This window comes from Octodon degus, unplaced genomic scaffold, assembly GCF_000260255.1.
Source record: "Octodon degus isolate 3935 unplaced genomic scaffold, OctDeg1.0 scaffold00032, whole genome shotgun sequence".
Lineage (NCBI taxonomy): Eukaryota > Metazoa > Chordata > Mammalia > Rodentia > Octodontidae > Octodon > Octodon degus.
The window spans coordinates 16,936,746-16,947,476 of record NW_004524608.1 but is presented as its reverse complement, the minus strand read 5'-3'; the positions used below and the strand labels follow the sequence as shown (position 1 = coordinate 16,947,476).

The 10,731-nt window shown below is 37.7% G+C and overlaps 1 pseudogene; it reads left to right on the top strand.

Moving 5' to 3' along the window:
- Positions 1–2,806: 2,806 nt before the first annotated feature.
- LOC101591226 lies at positions 2,807–5,244 on the top strand (annotated as a pseudogene).
- The last annotated feature ends 5,487 nt before the right edge of the window (positions 5,245–10,731 follow it).

Genomic DNA, 10,731 nt, shown 5'->3' with positions numbered 1-10,731 from the left:
ATTTGTTGAACAGAAACACCAAATTCACTGGAAGAGAACATAGATAGAAATCTTAACACACACCCCTATGTTAAGGTAGCTAGAGAGTTCATGAACAAGAACCAAACTGCATGCGAATCAACAACTGAGATCTCATCCTTTTGAAAAGTTCTGCATGTCAAAAGAAATCAACAATTAAAAAGAAGACCCATGAATGGGGATAATTATAGCTGATTGTCTCTCAGTCAAAGGAATTCTGTCTAGAACATATAAAGCAAAAAATTTGATCCACAAAATGCAAAGAGCCAATCCAAAAATGGGCAACATTTTGAATAATGAATATGCACTTCTCAGATGAAGAAATAGAAATGGTAAATAAGTATATTTAAAAAATCTTGAACATCATTTGTCATTAGAGAAGTGCAATTTAAAACAACATTGAGATTCCATCTCACCACAGAAAGAATGGCTATCATCAAGAATTCAACCAATAACAAATGCTGGAGGGGTTGTGGGGGGAAAAAGAACCCTTTTCCACTGTTGGTGTAAGTGTAGACTGGTGCAGTCATTATGGAATTCAGTGTGGACATTCCTCAACAAACTACAATGATGGGCCAGGGTTGATAGCTCAGTAGAATAAGCACTTGCTTGGCAAGTGCAAGGGCCTGAGTTCAGTCCCAGGTTTCACCAAAACAAACAGACGAACTAAAACCAGGATGAGAAGTCCCATTCAATCCAGTTGTCCCCCTGACAGGTATTTTTCCAGAAGAACTGAAAGCATCATAGCACAGTGACATATGTTTGTAGCAGCACAATTTGTCATAATTAACCCAAATGACCATCAACCAAGGATAAAAATGATCTAGTACTTTTATACAATTTAGTATTACTCAGGTATAGAAAAAAGAAAAAGTTGAGGCTTTTGTAGGTAAATGGATGAAAATAGGATCATACTCATAAGTGAAATAAATCAGACCTGCATGTGTAAACATCATATTGTCTCCCTAGTGTAAGGACCTGAAAGAGTAAATAAAATATGAAAGCCATAGTAGATGCTGTGAATAGCAAAGAAACTGCTCAAAGAGAAGGGACAACTCAGATGAGGTAAAGGAGAAAAGAAAGAAGAGATTTTATATATATATATATGATATATATATATAATATATATTTTATATCATATATATATATATATGATAAATTGGAGAATTGTACTGCTGATTTCTGTTCTTCTATTGAAAGGAGTAGTTAATGCTTGAGTTTTTTCCCTCTGTTCTTTTAAATTTTTATAGCGTTTTTTGGGGACCAACTTTGCATGTTTATATCTGTTAATTTGAACAACTGGTTTGAAGACAACAATATGCCATATAATTACCATTGTTGAATTTCTATTATTCTAGTTTAGTGAAATTATCATTTCTAATTTCTTTCTTTGCTATTTTTTATTCTCCTTAAAAAATAAAAAGAAAATTTTAAGAAAGAAATAATTTCCAAATAAATGGATAGCTGGGCCCTGAACATTGCCATCTTACCATGTTTAACCCAATGCACCTGAACTTAAATTCAGAGGTCCCAGAATCTAATTAGCTAGAATTTTGAGAGCAGAAATGTTTGTTGTATGGAAGAAATTTTATCAGGGTAGAGTTGTGGAGATTGTGCCTATTTGTGACATAAGTAGAGTAAGCTATTCTTACTTTCCTGATAGTCCCTAAAAGAGCTTAGCTTAACCTGAACCAATCCAGTACAGCCCGGACCATCCTTCAGGAACCTGTCATCTTCTAGTTCCCCACACCTAGAAATGCACCCTCCAACTCCTAGTGCTCGAAAGTCCTCCCCCTCCTGTTTTCTAAGTTAATATTGGTGTAGTAGAGCCTACCACTGTGATGTTGTACAAGTAGATCTCCAACTAACTCACATTAACATATGAACTATGACAAATTGATTTAAAGCATTTGAATATTGAGACAAGGATACTTTTTTCTCTAAATTAAACTTCAGTAGAAGGCAGGAATGAGGGTGAAGCTTCAGCAAAGTGGCAATGTAAAGAGCATTTGGAGTGACACAGTTTTTAAGTACAAAACTATCCCATGGACCAATCATCTTACCATGCCTAGGTCTCTCCTTCAGCCCTCTCTTAATACAGTTTACTGAATCTTAATAGTTAAAGGTCCTGAGAAGCTTCTAGTAAACATAAAGTTTAATTATGGTCCAGTCAACTCCATATTCTGTTTTTCAAAATCAGTGTATATGTAGTTTATAAACTATATTTTTCATGAGGGAGACAGGATATTTTCAAGGAAGAATAAAGAAAGAGCATGACACTTGGTATTGTTGTGGGTGGCTGCTTTGTGACTGGGTACCATGAAGCTGTAGGATTCATAAACCTATCATGCAATCTATAAAGATTGTATCCAATGAAATTGTAGTGCCAACATGGTTATAGGGGGGAAAGATGGGACAACTCAGTGTATGAAACTGAAGTATAGGGAATTGCTTATTTTGTTTATTTATTTAATTGCTTATTTTATATAAAACCAAAATATCATATATATCTTTCATGTTTGTTGGAGGTAATCTAAGACAGCTGAGTCACCCAAGTGTTTGTTCTGGCTCTGTAGGGCTATTATTCTGGAATTAAGTACCATGTAGAAATTTTAGTAGGAACGATCCTTTATAGTTGTGCTGTTTTTGTTCATTACCATCACAGTTGCTATTGCTAGTTGCTCTACATTAGGTGGCAGCTTAAGACATGCTAGAATTTGTCTTTCCTTTGGAGAAAGATTGGCTTTTAAACTAAATCTCTGGAGGCGAGGCCACCGTGCCCCGCCCCGCCGCCCGGCCTGGCCCCCGCAGCCGCTCGCAAAACGCTGCGAGCGGAACCCGCATGCGGACGCGCCCGCCGCACTGAGCATGCCCAGTCACAGGGCCGCCTGCAGGAGTTTTCTTTTTTTCTTTCTTTTTTCCCCTTTTCTTCCCTTTTTGGCCTCGAGTAGGCGGCTTCCCGCCCTGCCCTTCGTCCTGGCTGAGGCAGCTGCGATGGCCGAGGGCCCCCGGCGCGCTCTTGTCCCAGGCGGGTTGGCATCTTTTGGATGAAGGCATTGAAGCTTGTACAAGTTCCCTTGACAAAGTCAATATAAATGATGTAATTCTTATTGCTCTCAATATCTGAGAACAATTGGCAAGAAATTCCTTTCCAGTGACATCAGCAGTGGTGGAAAGGTTGAAAAGCTTGAAGGTCCATGTGTTTTGCAAATCCAAAAAGTTCGCAATGTTGCTGCACCAAAGAACAACGAAGAATCTCAGGCTGCACCAAGGATGCTGCGTTTGCAGATGACTGATGGTCATATAAGTCGCACTGCAGTAGAATTTAGTTATATGTCAAAAATAAGCCTGGACACACCACCTGGAACTAAAGTCAAACTTTCAGGCATTGTTGACGTAAAAAATGGATTTTTGCTCTTGAATGACTCCAACAGTACAGTTCTTGGTGGTGAAGCAGAACACCTAATTGAGAAATGGGAGCTACAGAGAAGCTTGTCAAAACACAATAGAAGCAACATTGGAACTGAAGGTGGACCACCTCCTTTTGTGCCTTTTGGATAGAAATGTGCTTCTCATGTTCAAGTAGATAGCAGAGAACTTGATTGAAGAAAGACGTTACAAGTTACAATGCCTGTCAAATCTACGAATGATAATGATGAATTTGAAAAGCAAAGGACTGCTGCTATTGCAGAAGTTGTAAAGAGCAAAGAAACCAAGACTTTTGGAGGAGCAGGGGGTGGTGCCCGAAGTAACCTCAATATGAATGCTGTTGGTAACTGAAGCAGAGAAGTTTTACAGAAAGAAAAGCCAACCAGATCAGAGGGGAAACATGAAGGTGTCTATAGAGAGTTGGTTGATGAGAAGGCACTGAAGCATATAACAGAAATGGGCTTCAGTAAGGATGTATCGAGGCAGGCTCTCATGGATAATGGCAACAATTTAGAAGCAGCATTGAACATACTGTTTAACAGCAATAAACAGAAGCCTATTATGGGTCCACCTCCAAGAGGTAGAGGAAAAGGCAGGGGTCGAGTAAGATCCGAAGATGAAGAGGACCTAGGAAACACAAGGCCTTCAGCACCAAGCATGTTATTTGATTTTTTGGAGTCTAAAATGGGAAATTTAAGTGTGGAGGAGCCAAAGCCACAGCCACAGCCACTTCATCAGGGACAGCACAGAAATGTCAAATACTGAACAAAATGGGGTAAAAGACAATAATCAACCAAGGCAGCTCTCTCGCCGTGATACCAGGCAGCCAAGAAATGAATAACCTCCTCGTTTTCGAAGAGATATCCAAAATTCAAAGCCAGTTTTGGATGGCAGTGGATTGCCTAGAAATAGAGTTTCTGAGAGACCAGGTATTTCTTCAGGATCTGAAGTATGGGCTGAGGAGTGAATCAAATGTGGTAGACCATATTCTCGATATGACAGAACTAAAGACTCTTCATATCCTCTGAGTTCTTAGCACAATAATGGTGCTTTTAACAAAAGAGATAATGCTATGCAAACCAGAACAGGAAGAGGTCCATCCTATGCAGAAGCAAAAGAGAATCCACTTCCTCAAGAATTGATAGATTATAATAATCAAAAATGTGGGAAAAGAGAAAGCCAAACTGGTAATCCCGATCATTTTTATGACAGGAAATCATGAACAATAAATAATGAAGCTTTTGGTGGTATAAAAATTGAGAAACATTTTAATGTAAATACTGATTACCAAAATCCTGTCCGAAGTAATAGTTTCATTGATGTTCCAAATGGAGAGACAGAAATGCCATTGAAAGGGAGAAGAGTAAGCCCGATTAAGCCGGCAGGAACTGTCATAGCTGCACCCTATGAAGATAAAATATTTTACAGTAGTGGACCCAAAAGAAGATCTGAGCCGATTAAGCCAGAAAAAGTGCTAAAATCATCTGTTCCTGTGGAGTATGCAAAGATGTGGAAACCTGGAGATGAATGTTTTGCACTTTATTGGGAAGATAATAAGTTTTACCGAGCAGAAGTTGAAGCTCTCCATTCTTCCGGTATGACTGTTGTTGTTAAATTTATTGATTATGGAAACTATGAAGAGGTGCTACTGAGCAATATCAAGCCCATTCAGACCGAGGCATGGGAAGAAGAAGGTACCTACGACCAAACTCTGGAGTTCCATAGAGGAAATGATGGCCAGTCAAGACCTACAGGCCAACCCAGCAGTTTTACCAGCCTCCCCGGGCTAGAAACTAACAGTCTTTGCGAAGAAAGGAGCTGTTGAAACCTTCCAGTGGAATCTTCTTGATAGACCTACTTGCCCTCCAGCATCAAATGCAGACACAGAGGATGTCATTATTTGAAGAAACGAAAGCAGATTTTTAGAGGTAAAAATTCAAGAATGGTGAAAAAAATGAATTAAATAAACCTTTTACAAATGAAAGGCAAATTTTTTTTTCTTACACCATCAATAAAACTATTGTGCTATATATAAAAAAACTAAATCTCTGATCATTTATTTATTTATTTGTTTTCGTATTTAGTGCAGGGTCTACAGGGACTATAGGGTCTCACTACACAGATTGGACTTGTAGTGATTCTCCTGTTTTCAGCTCCCCAAATGCTGGGATTATAGGTGTGTGCCACCACGCCTAGTCTCAGTTGCCATCTCAGTGCACTCTGGGGGTGGGACTGGCACAGCAGGCTGGGGATCAAACCTCCGACTCCTGCATCTGCTTAAGCAGGTGCTTTAATCCTCTAAGCTATCTGGCTGGCCCACTCTCTACTCATTTATATGTGATCTTCAATTTGCTGTGAAGATAACAAATCACAAAATTATCATGCTTTTGTTTTGTAATTTTTATTTCCTGATTCATATTACTGAAAAGTAATTAAAGGGCTAATTTAAAAAATAGTATAAAGGCTAAGAGGGCTCTTATCTTACACCTGCTCTTCAAAGTGGAAAATAAAACATTAAATATAGGTTTATCATTGATTAAATGAATTGACAATTATTAAGATTCCTTTGCTTTCAGTGCTTTATCTTTTGATAGATAAAGATAAACTTCCTGAAGTGAGGACACAAATAGCACCAGCCAAACCTCCACAGTACCTCCAAAGAAGAACCCATTTAAAACATTAGATTTCTACCTAATTTGAAAATTCTGCCAATAATTTTACCAGAAGATGTGCCAAATAAGTGAATATTTTTAGTTTCGAGAGCTAAACAGCAGATACAGACCCATGATTGAAGATAAACAATCTGTCAGCTAAATATGTAAAAATAACAAATCATTCTCTCCTAATATACAGAATTAAATCATTTTTGAAGCTCTGATTGATTTTTGTCCAGAAGTTCTTGGTTTTTTTTTCTCCTCTGGGGCATAGTTAACTAGTCTATTTAAAAGGATGTTAACCTTTTCAACTAGCAACTGGACATCTGGGAGGAAAATACCTGCTATGTAGACATCCTCTGCCTGTACTTTATGGAGTCTGTTGTTTTGACCTTGGTCTCTGCACTTATCATGGTTCTCATTAAAAATGCATTTCTAAAGGGAGCATTTGTAACTCCAAAACAATAGTAATATTTTCTCTTCATCATTATGATTCTCTGATGATGAGAAAACATCTCTGAAACAACGCCTTAATTTGGCATGTCACTCTAAAATCCTAAATTATGTTGTCATGTGAGCTGATATTATATTTTATTGACTCATTTGACACTATTTAAGATTTGTTTGACAAAATTGTATCACTGATTGAATACTATGGTTCATTTTTCCTAAAAATAATAAAATACATCTGGGTTTGTTTAATAAGAATCATTTAAATTGCAAAAGAGCTCATCTCAAGAGATTCTACTTTTTCTATTTTAATGAGAGATCAAAACAATATTAAAGAAAATTAAAACAAAATTTGGAAAGTTTTCAACAGAGTTGCAGAAATGTAAAGATTTATGTAAATCATATTATCAATCAGTGTTTTCTTCAAAGTCATTTACAAGTTTTCATTTAGGAACAGCTTTTAAGTTCTGTCATGGAGAGTAAACCCATGTTTTACTGGGAATTTTGGCTTCAAGAAGTTTCTAACCCAATGATTTGCTAAACCAAGGCTTTACAGTATCTGTGTACTTTTAGCTTCCCAAATTCTTACTTGGAAAACTTGACAGTCTTACCTTGCTTTAATTATCAACTTCAAGGTTTCTAGGTTTTGGTCTGGCTTTGATCTGGTCTTTGTAATTCATAGGAAGTTGAGACCAGAGATTTGCTGAAGCTGTTGCAGCATGGGCCTCCCACTCAGCCCACTGTTGTGTTGTTTTACACTCGGTTCATATAAAGCATTTGTGAGTGCAGCTATTAGCAAACTTTCCCTTGTTCACAGCTTTACCTCTCACATTCACCAAGTGCTTGAAACATCACTGTCTAAGGGAGGTAAATGGCTGAAGTCAAGAACTCGGGCCACTCAGCCTGGGCCATAGTGTACCTGGGCTCTCCCTCCAAGTCCTTTAAAAAAAATTTTTTTTTTTTAATGTATTGGGTTATTACAGGGTCTCACTACACAGCTCCACCTGATGATGATCCTCCTGCTTTCAGCATCGCCAGTGCTGGAATTACAGACATGGGCCACAATGTCCAGACTCTGGCCTGCTCAGTGTGCCCTGGGGTTGGGGCTGGTACAGCATGTGACTCCGGGGAAAACCGCAGTCCCTGAGCTTGCCTAAGCTTTCCTAAGCAGGTGCTTTAGTCTGCTGTCACTCCAAGTCTTTAGCTATGTAGGCAAGTAGCTTGAGGCATGTTACTTTAACTTCTCTGTGTCTAAAATCCCTCATTTGCAGAATCTAAATAAGAATATGATAAAGCTCTTTGCATTGTAACTTTAGCCTGAAGAATTTAGCTAAAATGCAAGGGATGTTTTTGTAAGGGCTGGTGCCATGTCTGGGACTGATAGAATGGGGCTTCCTCCTTCGGGCTTGCTGTTCTTGCTCCATGAGTGCATGTGCTCTCACTTGCCTGTGTCAAGAGCACAATCAGAAGTGTGCAGTTGTTCTCTGAGGACTTGGGAGGCTTTCACAGCCTGTTGAATTAACTGCTTTTCAGAGGAGCAGAAACATATTTTACCCCCAGTTTCAGGTCACCTTCTGTGTTCTCAAGCATGGCTACATGAAATAGACTGAATGAGGGGTAACCAAGAGTGGAGGTTTTCTTTTTACACATCATTGACTATTTCCTTTTCTTTCCACTCTGTCTTTTCAGGGAGAAATTATAGGCTTTGCTGCTTTAATTATTATGTCTATTAGAATGATCTAGCCTTCTTTGATGCATAACAATTTAAAATTTTATTTATTACATTTAGCTTTTTGTTCTTTGAATTATTTTTCTCAAGATCAGAACGGCTGTAAAAGAAATTCTGTCTTGCAAATGTTCCAGAGTTGAAATAGATCTTTGAAAGAGATCTTTATATGTGACATTTATACTCACATACAATCAATAGTATATTACTAATATTATTAGTAATATAATAATGAGTTGTAATATTGTGACTAATATGGTACTTATAAAAACTTTAATTAGTTTAATATGCCCAACATTTAACAATCATTAGGTCATTTGATATTTCCAGCAAACTTCATAAACATTACATTTTAGTGAATAAACTCAGTTTCAGAAAGTTGTCGCAGCATCTTAAATAGTATATTTAATTTCAAAAGCCACATTTTTTCTTCCTAAAACACATGTGTGATGCTGGCTGAGTGATCGATTTTAACTTTCTTATCTCTTCTTATGAGACTACTATTAGAACACCCTAGCAAATGCCTCAAAAATGTAGTATCCTGTATTTTGTTGCTGGTTTGAGGGCTTTTAGATTTGGATCAGGGCAAGTAGTCTCAGAGTCAGCCATGATTTTCCTAATATGATTTTATATACACATTCGTTATTTACAGAAGATTTGGCTTGTTTGCTTTGGCTAAATCCAAGAGTGCAATTTGATCACTGTCATGACAAACAATAGACACTTGAAGTCAAAGAAAAGGCAGAAATTTGACTTTTTGAACATGTTTTTGCCAAACTAGGAAATTTTTTTGAATCTTGTCTGGTAGGTATGTGATTGAGATTTGCAATCATATGAGCTAATATATTGAAAGTCTTTTTCTTTCAAAGAAAATAAAACAGTTCTTGAGAAATGCTTTATAAATCATTTCCAGTAGGACTGGAGCTTCCCCACTCCTATTTTTTGTCTTTGCTATCGGATATCTTTGAAAAATAAGCACAGATGAGAGGACACAGTGACATCTGCCTCCTTGCTTTGTGGGTCCATAAGTGAGACTTCTATAAGATGTAGTTGTACTGATTTTGGTAAGAGGGGGAATCCATTTTTCATTATCGAAAATAGCTTTTCTTCCCCATCATGAAAAATGACATTTGTGTGTCACAGGAAAGTAGAAGCTTGGAATAAAGAAAGTGTCTGGATAGATTTAGCTTTTGTCTTTCTCCCGATCTCAATTTGGATATTGTTTCCAAGATGAGCACTGTTCAACTCTGAGCACCAAGGAGGTTTGGGAAGGGGTGGGAAATGGCACAGGTGCACTGGCCAGTGAACAATCAGATACAATCCAGTCAATGGCTGGTTGTGTCTGTCCTCCCAGGAGGGCCTTTCATGCCTTCTCTCTTTGCTCCTGCTTTTCATGGTCATGCTGTGAGATAAATAATAAGATCAAGGCACTGGATACCAAGATTCTGGCCACAGTACAGCTTAATAAATTACTGTTTTGTGTGCACTATTTCTTGGCCTCCTTCTGTTTTTTCTAACTTTTTTTTTTTTTTTGGCAGCTATAACATGTTAACGCAAAAATCTATTTGGAACTTAAGAGATTATATTATGATTGAGAAGTCTGATGAATATTTAAGCATCAAATATTCATTATAGTAAGAGATACGTTGCCTTTAACCCCTCTCAAAATACTTTCCTTTTCACTTATTCTATTGTTCTTACCTGTTTTGGAAGCAGTTCTGGAAATTCTTTCCTAAATGTCTTTAGTTGTGTGGCCTTGGTGCCCTGCACCCACCCAAAATGTTCACTTTTCACAGTCATTTTGACTTTGGGGGAAGAGGTGAAAGTCACATGGTGCCAGATCCCTTGTATGAACACAGCGTTAGGCTTTTGCAAGCCTTTCTGTTTGACAGCATTCGCCAGAGGTATATACACTGTATTTGCTTCAGTTTGTAAAGACATGAAAGAGAAGGTCTAGAACTGCTTCTGAAAGTGAAGATGATGGCATAAAGTGTCTTCAGAATAAGAGGAAATATTTTGAAGACTATTAATGGCAACATCTTTTATTAGAATAGATTTTTTTTTTTTTGGGTACACAGTCTCACTGTGCAGTCTGGACTCAAAGTGATCTTTAGTCACCCTCCCCAGCTCTGGGATTACAAGTGTGCACCACCACCTCCAGTTCTGGGACCTGCACAGTATGTGGTGCCCAGGATCAAATTTGGGAACTTGTGCTCACCAGGCAAGCACTTAGACCACCGAGCTATCTCCCCAGCCCCTAAAATAGATTTTTAACATTGAAATATTCACCATATATTTTTGATAAACCATGTATACACACATACACATGTACATCTGCATATATCCACATGTGTATGTATCTTGTATGCACACATGGAAACTTGAATTATTGATGTTTGTTCAGGGAATTGAATTTTTGTTTTTATTTATTATTATTATTATTATTATTATTAT